The 10,959-nt window shown below is 27.7% G+C and overlaps 1 pseudogene; it reads left to right on the top strand.

The window, feature by feature from the left end:
* The first annotated feature begins 3,747 nt into the window (after positions 1-3,747).
* LOC129284424 (rhamnogalacturonan I rhamnosyltransferase 1-like) lies at positions 3,748-9,282 on the top strand (annotated as a pseudogene).
* The last annotated feature ends 1,677 nt before the right edge of the window (positions 9,283-10,959 follow it).

Consider the following 10,959-nt stretch of genomic DNA (forward strand, 5'->3'; position numbering starts at 1 on the left):
TGAAAATAATGTAATATTGTCCCTATCACTAATAAAAATGAGCTTTGACCAAAAACAATTTATTAGCAGTAAGATATGTGTGATATTATATATTTTAAAAGTTAAAAGGAAAATATTATATAAAAATAAATTTAAAAAATTCCAACAAATTTTTATCTATATTTAAAGGTCAAATTGCAATTCAACACTTTCATGTATGAATTGTCTTTAATTTACCAAATGTTTTTTAGAATAACTAAGGCAAGTAGACTGTAGACTGTAGACGAATTCAGTGAGGACTTCACAAAGCTGGTTGAACATCAAGTTATGTGTTTTTAAATGTATATATTCTATATAATATATAAAATATGACTAATCTCTTGAAAATTACCTATCAAATAATTATGTATGATTTATAAAAAAATAAATATAAATTAAATAACATTAATTACCTTGATAATGTTGATGTCTTGCGTTCAAGACATTTGTAGAGTAAATTTGTACTCAAAATTTATCATCGACCTTGTAGCCGCTGTCAGAATTATTGAATGAATAGAAAATGAAATAAGTGAAAGATGGAATTTGTCAATTTTTCATATGACTTTCTAGTTTTAATTTCACAATATTCCCTTCGTTAAATTATAGGTATTTTTTAAAGGAGTTTTTTCGTTCCAAAATATAAGATATTTGGATAGATTAAGGTTTATTAAATGCACTAATTACAATAGTACCTTTTCTCTTTCTACATTTTTTCAATGCATTAAATGATAGGTTTTTAAAAATTATATTTTTGTTTTAAAAGAGATAAAGTTGTTAATATATTATGATGTTTATTAGTATATGAAATTTTGTCTAAGAGTATCTTATAAAAATATTGTTAACTTTAATAAGATTTATTAATACGTAAGATTTTATTAAAAGTATTTTATAATTTAAGACGGAGAGAGTATATTTTATTAAAGACAAAAATTATAACTTTAACTATGAAGCAATAATCATGCGCTTGTTTTCGACGAAAATGATAGGAATAGACGAACACACAAACCAAAACGTGTTGTTATTATTTGTCCATATCATTACTATTAATGAATCCTGAATATCGTTGAATTTAATGTACTTTAATGATACCATGATGCTTGCTTTGTAACAACAGGTAAAAAATCACGTTAACATTAATTACTAGTTGTAATAATTTTTCATTTGCAGGGAAATTTTGTTCATTTTGAGTTTCTAATTATATATACTATATTATAACCAAAAAAAAATTAAATACCTAATTTTATTATTAATCGTAATAATCTTGTCACCTTTTCTAAGCGAGAACCATTTGATAATTTCTTTTTCTTTTTCTTATTTTTTAAAAATAAAGGCATTGAGTTTCTTTTCATCGAATCCATGCATCAGGGGTTAATTTTTATTTTTTTTATTGCTAAATGACAATAGATGGTTTTCACTTAAATCAATAGGCGGAAAAAAAATCATTTTATTACCAAAATTACTGATTGTTATTTATAAATTACTTTAAAAACATTTCACCGAACTGATTTTTTTAAAACTCATTAATTTTCTAAAAATTGATTTTTTTAGTTTTACTTTATTAAATATACGTTTGTTAATAATTTTCTCACCATATTTAACATTGGTAAAAAATAAATTCATGAATGATATTGAGTTATGACATGTCTTATAAATAAGATTAAAAAATTCTTTTCTTTCTAAGTTTTATAAATAAAATCGAATGGATCAGTAGCATAAGTTGAAAAAACAAGTTAATCAAATAAAGCAGAAATTAACTCTGCAATTTGGTGATAATCAAATCAAATCAAAATAAAATATTAAGTCTATACTAAGTCACGAACACTTCATCAACTTGTTTAATAAATTTTGTGCAATACATGAAAAAAATTTGTCTAATCCCTTATGCATAGTGCAATTTCAATGGTAGGCCCTCTTTGGGGGCTAATAAAGTAGTCATGTATTTTTTTTTTCCTCTTTTGATATGTCAAACATATAGAATTTATTGAGCTTATAGGTTAAGTCACAAGGACATAACGTTTCTCCTCTAACCTTTCCTTCTGTCTAGATTTAATATTTTATTTTATATTTATTAAAATAAAATATTTGTAAAAATTATAAAATATTTTAATAAATCTGATCACTAATACAATCTAGATTGGTATTGCCAAAATAAAAATTAATAAATTTTTTTAATAAATTGCTTGTCAGCAATTTGAACAATATTGATTTGATCTAAATAGTCCAATTTAGTATTAATTTTTTTATAATTTTTATAAATTGATCATCCAAATATATTTTGAATGTGTAGATTTAATATTAATTTTTATAATTTTTTTATTTTGATAATACAAATCTAAATTGTCTCGATTGATAATCATATTTATTAAAAAATTTATAAATATAAAAAAAAATAAAAATAAAAAACATTAAATTCGGACCATGGACGGTTCAAATCTTTCTCCTTGGGTATCAGTGGAGCCGCGGTGAAGGGAAGGGTCAGAGGACCGAGGAGCAAAGATAAGTTCAAATGCCAAAGGCTCTCAATAACAGAAAGATGTATGGCTTATAAATAATCCAAGCAAAAGATGAAATTAATTCTTACGTTTTCCTGAAATAAATATGTTCATAGCATCTTTTAGTCTGTGTGTTTGTTTATAATTCCATTAATTTGTTGACAAGAAAAATCTAATCATAAGAATAAATGTTAATTACAATTTTCCGAAAGAAAAATGTCTATCTTTATTTTCTTAATGTGGAAATTGAACAAAAGAATAAAATTAATTAGAATAGCATAAATCACCAGCTTAGAAAAGAAATTAAAGTGGTGTGATAAACAAAATCAATATAACAGTTGCTAATTATGATAAACTCAGAATATCTCTAATTACACAAATCGTGAATTTATGTGTCTATATAAATAGACATACTTGTGAACAAATATAATCTTATTAATTAAATAAGAATATAACTAATTAGACATGGAATTTGTGAAATAAGTTACCCTTATTTATGGAATAGTACGACTTAGTATACGTTTTATATTGTACTTTCTATAAGCATTTTTTTTATTATCTAAAATATTTTAAAAATATTTTTTTTTTCATAAACACAAAGAGTAAGCTCAGCAGACCATTTATATTATCTTTCCCAATATACAAATGGACAAAAGGTAGAACTTTCTCAATTAAGTTACTATATACATAATGATTGATATTCGATCCTCTCAATCACTTGTTTCAGTGATGAAAGCTCTTATCACCCAAGCCAATTTTTATTGGTTTTAAAATATTATTTAAAGTTACATAATATGTGGAAAACAAATGCTATACATCGACTTTTCATCCCTTATAAATGTTTACCTTTGCTTAGGGTCCATATATTTTGTTTATATATATAATATATATTTTTTGTTGCGCTTACCTTCTTAAAGAACCGATCATATCTTAAATAAAAAAATAAATGTCAATTTTGGTTTAATTCAAACGCATGGGAAACAAGAAAACAACTATATATCATAAGAATATCCCTTTTTTTTTCCTCGGGAACAAATTATAAAACTATTCAACAGATACATAATATGTTTTCATCAATTATTTTTCCTTACACAACACTCAAAACCATATATAATAACAATAATGACCGGGAAGGTCATTAGTTCATACATTTATTCTCGGAAAGCATTCTTCATCTTTATAAATATCCTTCTTACACTGCCCCTCTAATCATTGCCTTCTTCTTCTTCTTCTTCTTCTTCTTCCTGCTTCAATCTTCCATTTCTAATTCTTCTTCAAATCCTAAAAAAAGCAATCTCTTGGTCTTTTTCCCTTCTTGTGTTAGCTTTGTACCAGCAACGCATTAGTAAACTCATTCATTTATTCATTTTCTCATATATATATATATAGACCTGTCAATTGAAGCATGGGGCACAAGAAGAATGGTTTTGAGGATTCAGAAGACATGGAGGAGAAAGGAGAGAAGCCATATGGGAAGATGAAGTATGTGGGAGTTTTGAAAGCAGAAATGATCAAAAGTCTGATCGTTGGAGCAGCCAAGTCTGAGAAATTGAGAAGTTTAATATTAGAGGGAGGATTATTGAAAGGTGGTGGAAATCTGAAACTGTTCATGGTGGCAAAGTCAAGATTATCTTCAACCTCAAGATTCAAGTTATGGACACTTTTCTTTACTTATGTCTTCATGATTTGGATTCTTGCTGTTCAGTTCATGAATCGTTTCTTCTCCATCTCCCACCTCCAAGTACGCATCTCTCTCTCTCTCTCTCTCTCTCTCTCTCTCTCTCTCTCTCTCTCCTCACACACACACACACACAATATAGGAATGTATAATTCTTAAATTATTATTGATGTAACTCAGTATCTATAGTTTTAGTTATTTATAATATTAGTTTCTATATTTTAAAAAGTAAAATTATAAAAACTAAAGTTATTTTAAAACTTAGGGACTAATTATTTTGAATTATTAAAATTATAGGGATTGAGTTATAATAAATTAAAGATTAGGAATTGAGTTGTTTCTGAGTCAAAACTATAAAAATTGAATTGTATAAAGTTAAAATTTAAAAACTAAATTATAATCAATTAAAATTATAAAGAGTAAATGATTAATTTTTACAATTCCTTGAAGAGAAGTAGTGTTTTTTCTTTTTTTTGGGAAGTTTAGTATTTATATGTCTGTCTTTCGTCATTGATATGATATTTAAATGGTGTTTCATTAGGCAAATTGGCCTTGTGTTCCACTCATGACATGATGTGCTTTAATTACGATTTTATTCCAAAGTTACGGGGAATCTAGTGATTCATGGGGATCACATCCTTTCATGAATCTTAAATCACAAAGTTGAAAATGAAATTTCCAATATTAAATACTCTTGAATATATATATATATATATACACGTCACTATTTAAGTCACCATAGCGTTATTATTTAGCTTATTTTTTCTAGTTAATTATTAAATTAACTTCTAAATTTTGAATATCTAGTTTTAGAAAATAATATTTCCCTCCTTCCTGTAAATGCCATTAAAATATACTCTCATTTTCTTTGAAACTTTGAACCTTGTATTAAAGATGGGGATTTTAACAAAATAATTTATGTATATATCACCCATATTTTCTTTGCAGTTATTTTAAAATTATTTTAGAAAATATTTAAAGAAAGAAAATATGATCTTAAGGAGAAGAAATAAACTCTTTATACAATAATGTTTTTTTAATATTATTCTTTCATAGAATTATGATAGAGAATTAAAAATTTGGAAAAATATATCAACCACAATAATATTCATCTGGTTTTATTTATAAAGCAGATAGAGAAGAAAAAATTTAATTCTATTTATAGGATATTTATTAATTTTTAATGCTTTTCTTTATATTTTTGCCCTCATTCAATGCTTTGAATGAAAAATATTTATAATTAAACTTAAGAATATTTATTAAGAATAAAAGTAAAAATTTATTAAATTTTAAAATAAAGTTAATAAAATTTAAAATTTTTTTATTTTAATAAAACATGTTAAAAATAATTTATAAATAAGATTGTAGTTGTTGTATCCGTAGTTGCAAGCAATCAACCAATGGACATGCTCTTCCCAATACTGCATGCATTAAATGAATCTGAAGAAAACAAGGTTCCTAAAACATCATGGATTTCAGTTAAAACGTTGAAACGCGGAATTTAATTATTGTAATAGATTTATCGAGGGTGACAAAAAAATTATATTAAAAATTTTAAGCACCTTATTTATTTTCTTGCTTTTTTTTTTTTTGCTTACTTAATTTCCTTGCAGGGATTTATGAGAATAATGGATACCTAATGGTTTCTTCCAATGGAGGATTGAATCAAATGCGAGCTGGAGTAAGCATTTTGTCCCCTTTAATTTTATATTATTGAATTTATTTATTGTCTATTTATTCCATTTTCATTCCTTTTGGTCTCCCAAGTATTTGTATCAAATGTGACACAATGTTAATATTTTTATTGCAAACATTAAATTTTAGTTTTTTTTGTTGAAATAATAAATTCCATAAAAAATATGTGGTCCTATATATGTCTCTCTCTAATTCTCTTTATTACTATCATTTTGTTTTCCTAAATGTCTCTTTCTCCCCTAGAGATCAAAGATCTTTATAATAGGTTAATATTTTACTTAATTTGGTTTATTTATTTTCCTGCAGATATGTGATATGGTTACCATTGCAAGGTTTTTGAATGTCACACTTATAGTTCCTGAATTGGACAATACCTCCTTTTGGAATGATCATAGGTGAGTCAAATATTCTCTTCTAATGAAACCGATCGGTCGGCTCAATAATTGAACTTTTTTATTCTATTTTTGAAAAAATAAATTAACCCATTATTAATCAATAAATCAAATATTCTGTGCTTGTGATGGCAGCCAATTCCCAGATATATTTGATGTTAATTATTTGATCTCTTCATTGAGAGATGAGGTTCAAATATTGAAAGAATTGCCTCCCAAACAGAAGCAAAAGGTGGAATTAGAATCTCTCTATTCTATGCCACCTATTAGTTGGTCCAACATGACCTATTACTATGATGTGGTAAGTAGTTATTAATTTACAAGTCAAGATTATATAATTTGCATAGTGTACATGCTCATTTTGGATATTAATTTATAAATAAATAGTGAAGATTTAATTTCAACAATTTGATGTATATTAGAATTTCATTAATTTCATGCACATAGATTAAATGATTTCTCGACATTTATGAATTTCTTGAATGAGTGATGGAATTCTCTCAATGGGGACCACCAGTTCTATTTTTGTCTTGTCTCCTTCCATATTGATATATAGTAAGGATATGCATATATTATTGTCAACATACAGTTTCCAAAATTTACTTGATACATGAATTTCATTTCTATCAATTCTTAATGTTTAAGAATTTCTCGAATATTCAAACAGTACATAATTAATTCCCCCCTTTTTCTATCAAACTTATTGATTAAATCACACACACACACACACACATTTAATAAAAATGTGTGAATTTCATTTCATAGTCATAGATTGAATGAATTTTCAATATTCAAGAATTTCTCTATGGAGTGGAAGCTAAGAACTTCCTTACTTAAATGAGACAGATATCATTTCTCTTCAGTAATTGCAAATTAATGTGGACTTCATTTCATGTACATATATATATATAGATCAAATAAATTGTCAAATAATATTGAGGAATTCTAATTATATGATAATGAACAGATTCTTCCTCGAATAAAGACACATGAAGTTGTGCACTTCACAAAATCTGATGCAAGGCTAGCCAACAATGGGCTTCCTGAAGAAGTTCAGAAAACTGAGATGCAAAGTGAACTATCAGGCTCTGAGATTTGCTCCACCAATTGAAAAATTGGCAAGGAAGATTGTTAGCATTCTGAAGCAGAGAGGACCTTACTTGGCTCTTCATCTTCGATATGAAATGGACATGATTGCCTTCTCTGGTTGCAATGAAGGTTGCACCCCAGAAGAGATCGATGAACTCACCAAAATGAGGTAATTACCATCATATCTATTCCCTCCAGTCTTAATTATAGGACAAATTTAACCAACTTTTGTAGTCATTAAGAAATGTTAGGTTTTATATCCTTGCACTTGTTAACTTTCTAATTTTACTCTTCTTTGCGGTTAAAACCATGATAAATTGTGTTGTCTAAAAATTTAAAATATACTCATAAACAATTTGTTGCAATTCCAATAAAAATACCCCATTCCCATAAACATAATCAGATCCTCAATAAATAAAGAAAAGGATAAAATTGGGGAAAGAATTAACTACACAATTTTTCCATATATTAAGGACGAAGAAGAGCCTTGAGAATTTGTCCTATAATTAGGACCGGAATGAGTATACTACTTCAGTCTAAAGTATAAAACATTTTTCACTGGCTAATGTTAATTGGCTAAAAATGTAGGACACTTATTAAATTATTCTTTTTTCACAAATATCCTTATTAATTGCATTATACAGAGGCTATATAAAAAAGGAAATGAAAGGTAATCCAGGTAGATCAACTTTAATTGGAAGATAATCTTGGAAAATATGATAATTTTTTACCCACTCAATGATACGTACAAACCACTTTTAACTACTTTTCTTAATTCTTGTGAAGGTAATTGAAATTCTTATATTTTGGATGAGGGGGTGCATAATGTAATAATAGAGTCTGACTGTCTGGTGATGACAATGTGTGTGTGTGTGTGTGTAGATATGCGTATCCATGGTGGAAGGAGAAGGAAATAGACTCAGAGAAGAAGAGAACAGATGGTCTGTGCCCTCTAACACCAGAAGAGACTGCTCTAACACTTCGTGCTTTGAAAATTGATAGTAACATTCAAGTCTATATTGCTGCTGGAGATATCTACAAAGCTGAAAAAAGAATGCTAGAACTTAAGAAAGCTTTCCCCAATGTGGTCAGTGTTTAATTGAACAAAGCTCTTGAAGACCAAAATCTGTTTTTCGATGTCATGACTATACTTAGTTATCATATACTTAGTTTTGTTACTTTGTGTATATGTTTAGGTAAAAAAGGAAACGTTATTGAATGCCTGGGAGCTTGAACCATTCAGGAACCATTCTAATCAAATGGCAGCTATAGATTACTACGTGTCAATGGAAAGTGACATATTCGTACCAACTTACAAAGGTCACATGGCGAAACTTGTTGAAGGCCATAGAAGGTACGCACAGTATAGTTTCATTTATTATCTTCTCCAAAACCAATAAAAGATTGATCTTCTAATTTAAACACAGTGACTTAGCGACTTTATTGTGTTACTGTGACAGGTACTTAGGGTTTAGGAAGACGATAGTGCTGGACAGGAAGGTGTTGGTGGAATTGATAGACCAGTACAAAAATGGAACCCTAGATTGGAATGAGTTCTCTACAGCGGTGAAGGCAGCTCATGCAGATCGTGTTGGGAACCCTACCATGAGATCTGTGGTGCCTGGAAAGCCCAAGGAAGAAGACTACTTCTACACTAACCCTCAGGAGTTTGGAACAATGATATATATATATATATATCTCTCTCTCAACAGTTTATGCTTCATTTACTTCAACAAGGGAATTTCTTCTCATAGAGAGGAAGAGGATTCTCAGAACATTAGAGACTTCGGATTATTTATGTTTTTCATTTATACCAGTTTTCATTTTTAATGTGATATAATATTAATTATTTGGGGTGTGTTTATGGATCGATTATAATCATGCAAAGGCATGGCAATAATGTATATCAAATTGATAACGTCTTTTGATCATATTTTTTAAATTAATTACGTCTCTGGTCTAAAAACTCATCTCCTGAAGTGGTTATTCTTTTCTTTTATTTTTTTTAATAATAAAAAGTTTAGTAGAGTTGGGTCTCGCTTCAAAACATATTTAAGAAAATACTTACAAATTATCCACTAATAAAATTCTTATATTGATAACAAGATTTGATCCAAAAACCTTATAGGTGATGGGCCTAAACCTTATCAAATGAACTAACAATTATTGATAATTGTGACTCCCTCATGACTTTTTTGTAAGACACCTTCTAAAAGTAATTTTTGATTCAAAATATAAGACACTTTACAATAATTAAACTACTTTTTTAATTTTGCCCTTTCTTGATTAGGGTAAAGGTATTTAATGTAATTATATTATGACTTAAAGTCAAGGATAACAATGAAAGTTTATATCATTTTTTTATGATATAAAAAATTAAATTTTTTTAAAATGGGTGAAATAGTTAAAAGTATTTTACATTAAGGATTGAAATGAGCATTTCTTTTAGTATCTTGTGGAATAATTAAATAAAACATGATAAGTGCAAAGGGCCATGATTTGTCAAGTGACAATGGGCCCAACGGGCCGGTCTGTTGTGGACAAGCCCAATGGGCTATTTGAGCATGCATGTTTCCCAGTTACATCAATGTAGGTTGTCATTGATGAAAGTTGAGTGCTAACCCAACTCATTGTGGGACATATAAGGACCCGTTTGATTGGAGATATATTCATGAGAATGAGAATGAAAATACGAATGGATTTAATGGAATGAAATACATATATTTATTATGCATGGAAAGGAGGAATAGATATCTGTGTTTGATTGGACAATAATATCTTTAATATAAAATTAATTATATATATCAAAAATATTTTTTATTGATTTTTTTAATTAAGATACTATATTTTTCATTCTATTTAATTAGAAATACTTTAATGTGCTCAATTTATAATATAATATATTATATGCTTTGACCAACAATCAACCATTCAATTGGAGTGTTTTGGGTTGAACATGTCTATATCAATTTTCTGCATCAACTTCAGTGGGACAAAATTCATTTTTATTTTTTTGGGGATAGTCGGAAAAAATTTATTTATTAAATATGCGTTTTTCACGGCTTCACACACCAGAAGCTAGCTAATAATATTTCTTTGAATTGCTAGTCCTTTTTTAAATAATATTATTTGAATTGCAAGTTACTTCAACTTATTTTAGAACTGATCCAACCAAATCCCTGTTTTGTATGTGCGTGTGGGTGTATATATAAATATAAATACACACCCTCACAATGCACGGATTTGTATATGCATTTACTTAACAATAGTAATTATCTTTATTAAATTAAATTTAAACGATCCACTTACATCTTTCAAAGTTTGTAATGCCCTTGTGGACGAATCACACAAAGTGGTTGGCACGTTGTCTGATTTTGTGATTTTCCATTCTATTGGCTCAACAATTAATGTCCCTTGTTAGTAAGTCTAAAATGAATAAACAAATAGGAAAAAAATTAGTATAACATTGAGATATGGTTCTGAATGAACACGGTGCAAGAATCAGTCTTCTTTATGCTAGCACTCCTCCCTTTTGTATATATACAGGAAACTGTCATTTGTTACTTTATTTTTTTATAAACAAAATCACATATTT

The sequence above is a fragment of the Prosopis cineraria genome, unplaced genomic scaffold, assembly GCF_029017545.1.
Source record: "Prosopis cineraria cultivar Desert tree isolate PC_DT_omini unplaced genomic scaffold, ASM2901754v1 PC10, whole genome shotgun sequence".
Classification (NCBI taxonomy): domain Eukaryota; kingdom Viridiplantae; phylum Streptophyta; class Magnoliopsida; order Fabales; family Fabaceae; genus Prosopis; species Prosopis cineraria.